This window comes from Physeter macrocephalus, chromosome 2 (genome assembly GCF_002837175.3).
Source record: "Physeter macrocephalus isolate SW-GA chromosome 2, ASM283717v5, whole genome shotgun sequence".
Taxonomy (NCBI): domain Eukaryota; kingdom Metazoa; phylum Chordata; class Mammalia; order Artiodactyla; family Physeteridae; genus Physeter; species Physeter macrocephalus.
Genome location: NC_041215.1, coordinates 136,618,363 through 136,625,724, shown reverse-complemented (window position 1 = coordinate 136,625,724; position 7,362 = coordinate 136,618,363).

The following is a 7,362-nucleotide window of genomic DNA, read 5'->3' as shown; positions in this document are numbered from 1 at the left end:
AGGAGGTACAGAACTCAGCCACTCTGAACCAGCGAGGTCAGCGGAGGACTGACAGGACCAGTTCCTGAGGGGGCTGGACCCAGGCTGTGGAACATGGACTGGCCAAGTTTGCTCATGTGGGGCGTTTTCCTTGAGCCAGTAGTTATAGCATCCTGCTAGGCCCCAGGAGACGGTGCTAACATGAGGTTACGCTGGCTCTTGGGAGCTCGGAGGAAGTGATGACCTACACTAAATGAAGTAGAAATCTAGAAACACAGCAGCAGAGGATAGAAGAAGGGATGAAAAGACAGAGAAACAGGCATGCCAGAGGGGGTCTGCTTCATGAGGCCAGAAATCCACTAGGTGACCATGTTCTGTAGGAAGGTCCATAGGACATCACATTTGGCAAAGCAATTCAGGATGCAGTGATGAAAGGGTGTCAGCTTCATTGAGAAGCTCAGGGTAGCCTGGGGTGGATGGCAGGAGATGGCATCACAGAATGAGACTCTGAGAGCAAAGAGGAAAACAGGAACGGAAAATAATAGAGGCGAGGTAGAGGCACCTAACCATCAAAGCCAAGCAGGGAAGAGGAATACCCAAATGTTGGACGCTGTGTGGATTGACCTTGATACCTGGAACCTGAAGCACCTTCACCTGGGGTTAAGTGGAGGTTCATGGGGCCATGTAATAATAAAGGTAGTCCTGGCCTCAGTATGGATCATGGGGGTCACTAGGTCCACAACCCCACCTGAGAGTCACTGTCTTAATCCTTAATTGTATAATTGCAATGGACAGACTTGGTAATGGCCAGAAACCCACACAGGCTCATTGGCCAGAGGATAATAGCTATCATAGTATAGGGGAAGTAGGTGGAGACCTCTGAAATGTTCCCCCCTCCCAAGCCAAGACAGTCAATCAAAAATAATACCACATCCCAGGGGCATGGATAGAAATTAGTGCCACTGTTAAATACCTAAAAGATCTAGAGTGGTGGTCCTCATCCCATCCCCACTGAATTCGTAGATCTGGGCCCTATACAAGCCAGCGTGCCCCAGAGGATGGCAGCGGACTACCACAAGCCCAAGCAAGTAGCAGCATCAACTGCAGCCTCTGGGTCAGAAGCGGGCTCTTTGCTAGAGCAGCTGGAGGTGGCTAGAACACAGTCTTTGACCTGGTGAGTGCATCCTTTCCCACCTCTCTCAGAAAGGAGGACCTGAGACAGTGTGCGTTCACATGGATGGACAGCAGCATCTTTGAAGCTTTGGCCCCTGGCTGGGTTAACTCTCCCATCCTCCATCATAATGCAGCCCCAGGTGGCAGGATCATCCGGTCATTCTGCAGAGCCTCACAATGGCCTACTGTCGCCCACAGACCCCCATCAGCATCACTCCTTTTGGGCTTAAAGAATGTTGGATCTATTGACATGGATCCTGCATCACCTCACCTCAGACTCGGGAATCCATTTCACAGCGCAGGAGGTGTGAAAACAGGTGTGTGGTCGAGGGAGGTACTGGTCCTATCACATGTTGCACCACCCAGGAGCTGCCAGCCTGAGCGAGTGACGCAACGGCCCATCGGAGGTGCAGCTGAGAGATTGGCTTGGCAACCTCCAGAATCCAGTGTGCATCCTAAGTCATGACCATTATATGGAAGGGTGGAAGAGAGGGAGGAAAGGAAGGAGAGGGATTGGACAGAGTGTAAATTATTGAATGTAGGCTAGGGTGCAGGGTTGTTCAATATCTCATTCGTCCAACCTTCCTGTAGACTTGAGAAAATTTTCAGAGTAAGACACTGAGAATCAAAAGCAATGAGAAAGCACCAAAATGATTAGATTGGCATTTTGGAGAGAAAGGTCTGGCTGCCAGTGGAGAGGGGGGTCCATCAGGGACCAGCGGGGTGGGTGACGGTTGTGATGACGGAGGAGAAGATGCATTCTGTACATGTCTAGACCCAGGGGTAAGACACTAGGCCTTGTTGGTCCTTGCTGGTCTGGGGACCAGGGTCAAGGCACAGCAGGGGCGTGATGCCTGGTACCACCCCTTCCTACCAGGTCCCCTGAAGACCCAGAGGCCACCTCAGCCTGAGTCCCAGCCATCGTGATTGCACTGAAGGTCCCACAGTATCTGGCCTCAATGCCTATGACCCTGGCCCTGCCCCTTCCTGGTTTGCTGAATTTTCCCCATGGCCAGCTGAGGGCCCAGACGCTCCAGTCTGAGTCCTCTGGGTTTGTCCCGTGTGACTGTTTAGGGGGAGGGTGTCAGCTGCCCGCGGGCACATGGAAGGCTGAAACACAGACCAGGTCATGGAGATCTCGAAGGTCAGGCTACCCATGTGGCCTCTGTCCTGACAGCAGTGGGATGTTTCCAGAATGTTTCAGCAGAAGGGAGGTTGCCAGGTGCTTCCTTGAAAGGGTGTTTTGGAAGGAGGCCCGAAGAGGCTGCCGGGCCCCCAGCAATGGGTGATTGGATGATGTGGGCTGTGCAGGGTGACCAGAGAATGGGTGACAAATGGGGGTGCCACCCACGATGCAGGATGGGAGGGGCTCTGGGGGCAGTGAAGGGGGCAGGTTGGGGAGGAGAGGCAGGACTCACCCTCCACGACGGAGAGGAGTTTTGTCAGAGAAGATGATGAGCTGGGGGTGAGCGGCCAGCCAGGGGGAGCCCTGGGGCCCCTCAGGGAGAGTCACCAGCAGGTCGCTGGTCACCGAGTCTGGATCCCAGGGAAATGGTCGGGGCTAGAGGACCATCTCCCCGGGGCTGCCGCCTTCGAGGGGGAAGCGGCCTCTGTCCGGACAGTCAATCCCCTCCACCCCCTCCAACCAGCTTAGTCTCCCCTGGGCTGAGCTGCAGCTGGGGGCACATCTGTCTCCCCAGCTGCTTCTTTCCTGGGAGCTTTGCTCTCTTTTTTTCTCCCCTGAGCTGTTTTTCATGCAGACCCAGTGGAAGAATTTTTTTTTTTTTTTGCTGACTTATTATGAATTTCTTTTCTTTTTATAAGAACAAGATCCAACGGAAACCAGACTTTGGAAAAAATGTATAGGAGGCCTGCTCGACCTCCCTCTCACCCTCCCCAGAAGCTAATTCTCCCAGTCCTTCCTGGCTGTGCACGGTCAGTCCCCGGGTTTCCCTCACCCCCAGCCCCACAGCCAAGCGCAGCAGCACTTCGCGTACGATGAACCGTCGGCAGGTGCACGTCGCTCAGCTAATCACCGCGGAGCTGCTCTCGTGGCTTCTTGTGAAACCCTCCCTCTTCCAAGAGTCCCTCTCCCTCCAGGGTCCGTGAGCCCGTGATGCTTCATGTCATTCTGGAAAATGAGCAGCAAATGCACTTAGGGCACACAATTGCCAGGCGTGAGAGCCACCTGTTGCCATGTGTTGCAATATTGCCAGTGTTGGTACAGCCAGCAGGGCCCCAGGACACTAATCCTCTGGACCCAGCAGCACATCCGGGTGAGTAAAGCAGGGGCCGCGTGGTGAAAATGGCGGAGTGATCATAGGACTTCAATCCTGTCACTTTTCCCTGCGTCGTCCGCCACCCAGCTGCCCCGGTGTGGCTCACTTAAGGTGCAGACACAGCTTAAGGTACAGTACGAAGAGTTGAAGATGCTTGTAAAGCTTGCCATAGTTTTTGCCTCTAGGACACATGTGCTGAAAGACTACCACGAGCCATGTTCACAGTTCAAGGGAAATGGCGGCGAGCCTGGGGACCGTCTGGGAAGGCACGTGGCGCACTTCCTCCTGCAGGGCCGGCGGGACAGCCACAGGAGGGTTGCTGTGGGGCCCACAGGCTGCGGCGGCTCGGCAGGGGGCGTGGTCAGGGCGGGGCGTCCAACCTGCCGGAGGAGAGCACGTGGGCCCCCAGGGGGCTCTCTCCAGCGGGTTTCCCTTAGGTTCATGGCCAGATGTAGCCCTGAGGCTGGATTCTTGTCAGGGCTTCATTGAGAAACATCCCTTGAGAGACAGTGGGGGGAGCAGGACGGGGAGAAGAGAAGCCCCGAGGCTGCAGTTTCCGCCGGTGCAGCCCAGCCCAGTCCCAGCAGAGACCACCCCCCTTACAGCTTCAGTGTCAGGCTTGTCCCGTGAGGCAAGGGAGCTGGGACTTCAGCCCCTGCATGTGCAGCCACGGCAGCGTGGGGCATGTCAGCCTCAGGCACTTTGGTCCCCAAAGTTCAAGGGCTTCTCCAAGAAGGAGAAGCAGGTGCCAGCAGGTGGAGGCAATGGCTACAGAGGGTCTGAGGGCATCTGTGCAGAACACGCTGTGTCTGCTGCATGAGTCTACATGCATACGGACAAGCGTGTTCCATTTGTCTACATGCACACATGAACATAACATGTGTCCCTACATGTCCACACACATATGCCATGTGTCTGCACATGCATGCTGCCTGCACCTACATGTGCAGTGCATGGTGGGTGTGTCTGCATGTACATATGCATGTTACATGTCTACATGCACACCTGCTACATGTGTTTGCACATACGTGTGTGTTTCATTGTCTTCATGCACACATATATGTTTATGTGTCTGCGTACACATGCATGTTACATTGGTGCGTGCATGCTACGTGTACTGTATTGCGTATGTCTCTGTGTACACATACAAGTTATTTGTCTGCATGTGCACATACATGCTACATGTGTCTGACATGTGGCAGAGCTGCACTCTGAGGGGAGGGGGACTGGGAGAACAGGGCAGGCAGGTCCCCTGCAAGTTCTCCCAGCCTCACTACTGGGGCAAGGCTAGCCCCCTTCTTGGGTGGTGTCCACTATCCCGAGAGGGCTCCTCACCGCTGGGTGTTCTGATGCGCAGACCTCTGCCTGGGCCCTGGGCACCTTTGGCTCTACACCTGTTACCGAGCAGGATGGATGAGAAGCTGAGCTCTGGGCTCATCACAGCAATGACAGCCATGCGGCGCCCCCACCCTGCTGCCAGTCTCAGGCCTGAGGGTGAGCCAGGTGACCCTGCCCCGACCACAGGGCCCCCAAGACAAAGGCCTGCTAGGTTTGAGGTGCTGGGCAGAGGGGGACACTCAGCCTGCCCCCCCCCCAAGTCCAAGTCTGAGGGGCACATGTCAGGTCCACACAGCTCACCCAGCACACACCACGTGTAGCTGCATAAAGAACTTCTCTTTAGACGTGACCATGACGGTACAGATTCGTGGGAACATTTTATCCCCAGAAGGGTAGCCGGCGGCAGAAATACAAGGCTGCTGTTTGACGCTTGAGGATGAAAGTAAGCAATGCATGCGCCCTATAAAGAAAGAGGAAAACAAAGGAACAGCAAAGAAGCAAAAGAAAACGATCAAAACATGGAAAATGGAGAGCAAGACGACAGAGATGGAACCAGCTGTGATAAGAAGTACAATTGAAAATGTCTTAATTAACAGGCAGAGTCTCTCATATCGGGTGAAACATAACATCCACCTCTCACAGGCACAAAATAGTCCTGAAATGCTGAAAACAAGAGGAGGGACAGGTTATGCTCTGTCGGACACCAGCAGCATACATGAAGCACCAATGTGAAGTCAGATCCAAGGTGTAAAGCAGGATGGGCAGCAGGCCCGATTGCTCCTTGTTCCAAATGCCGAAGGCAACAGGGCAAGACGTGTGGATCTCCGACAGGGCATACAAGGCAGACTTTGGACGTGGATGCGGTGCTTTTCTCCAGGAGACAGTTGAGACTGGGGGCGCTGTGAGTCCTGGAGCAGTGATCCCCCCTTCTTGGGTGGATCACACCCTGAGAAGCCCACTAGCCAGTTTTCAAGGAGGAGACCCACCCAAGGCCCAGGAGGACGTCCTCAGGAAGCTGACATGAACCTCAGAGTCAAGCCGAGGCCCTGCGGAGGGTTTTCTGGGACGGCAATTGTGTAAGATTTCTAATTCACCCACAGATTTGCAGCCCCCACCCCCTGGGCTTTGGATGGTTGACTGAATCCTGATGCGCAGGGAGACCAGCTGAAACAGCATTACTGAAACCCTGCAACACCAGTGTTCACAGAGCCCTGGACCGGGCAGCAGGGCCACTTGGGAGAGAGAGGCTCCTGGGGGGCCCACATGGAGGTGGCGGTCGCTGGCTGAGCCAGAGCCTTAGGGAAAGCATAAACGTGGCTTTGAACTTTATGTAACTGATGTCCCCGAGGGATTCTCAGCCTCAGGTGGCGGGCAGGGCACGATGATGTGGATGGAGCTGGTTGGATCTGGATGGCCCTGGTGGAGGAGGCTGTGTTGGGAGGAGAAACCCAGGCTCGGGGGACAGCAGGGGAGTCCATTCAGCTGGAACAGAAGTTACACACATCGACCAGGAAAGAAAGCAGAGCGACCCTCCGGCCAGGACCACCATGGGGTGGCAGGCAGTGGTGGAGCCGAGGGGATTATGAAAATGCTGAGAGAACTTTTGGAGCCAGAGGCAGAAAGGAAGAAGCGGTAAAAAGCAAGACCAATCGAGAGAAGTGATTATAAAGATACGCCCCCGTACTTGTAATATGCACACATTCACACTGCTTAACGCTTCACACTGTGCTCCGTGCTCACCTGTAGCTCTGTGAGCTCTTCCTGGTCTTGATAAAGTACTACTGCCAGTGGGGGAGGCTGGGGGAGGGGTCCGTGGAACCTCTCTGTGCTATTTTGGCAATTCCTCGTTAAGTCTATAATTAGTCCAAAATTAAATTTTTTTTTAAAATTTACTAATTTAGCAAAGCATCTCATTTAACAATGCAAATGTGATTGTTAGGGCTCTATTAGTCATTTACACCCCAGTATGAATTGATTTAAAGATGATTTCCTCTAAGCATCTGTTTGTCATTTGACCAGGATCAGACAGATGTGGAGGAATAGTCTCTAGATGAAGCAGGTACCTTGGGGGCAAGGCTGAGAAGTGAGGGTCATTCTCCTCCTCCTCCTCCTCCTCCTCCGCCACTTCCACGCAGCCCGTGGCCCTGGGCAGAAACCTCGTAGTGAGTCGCACGCGTCTTCCCAGGCCGTCTGGAACAACTGCACAAAACCACTCTTCCACCAACTTGGACTACAGGCAGCAAGATGTTACTCCCGCTAAACGACTGCTGCCCAGTCCACCTGGGAGAAGCAGTCCTTGGAGAACGCGGGAAAGTTTCTAGTCTGGACTTCTTTGCCCGGAGGTGGGGCAGCTGTGGGGCCTCAGCCTCGTGGCATTTCAGGGCCTGATGAGACAGACGGTTCTCTTTGGCTCGCCGCGAAAAGAGACTTGTTTTTAGATTTATTTCAAATGCATCTAATAGAAGAGTTAAGCAATTTTTATTTTCCAGCTTTAGAATAACCCTTAAAGTTCGAACTGTATCTGTCTGCATGAAGAATATATATATATATATATATATATATATATTTTTTTTTTTTTTTTTTTTTTTTTTTT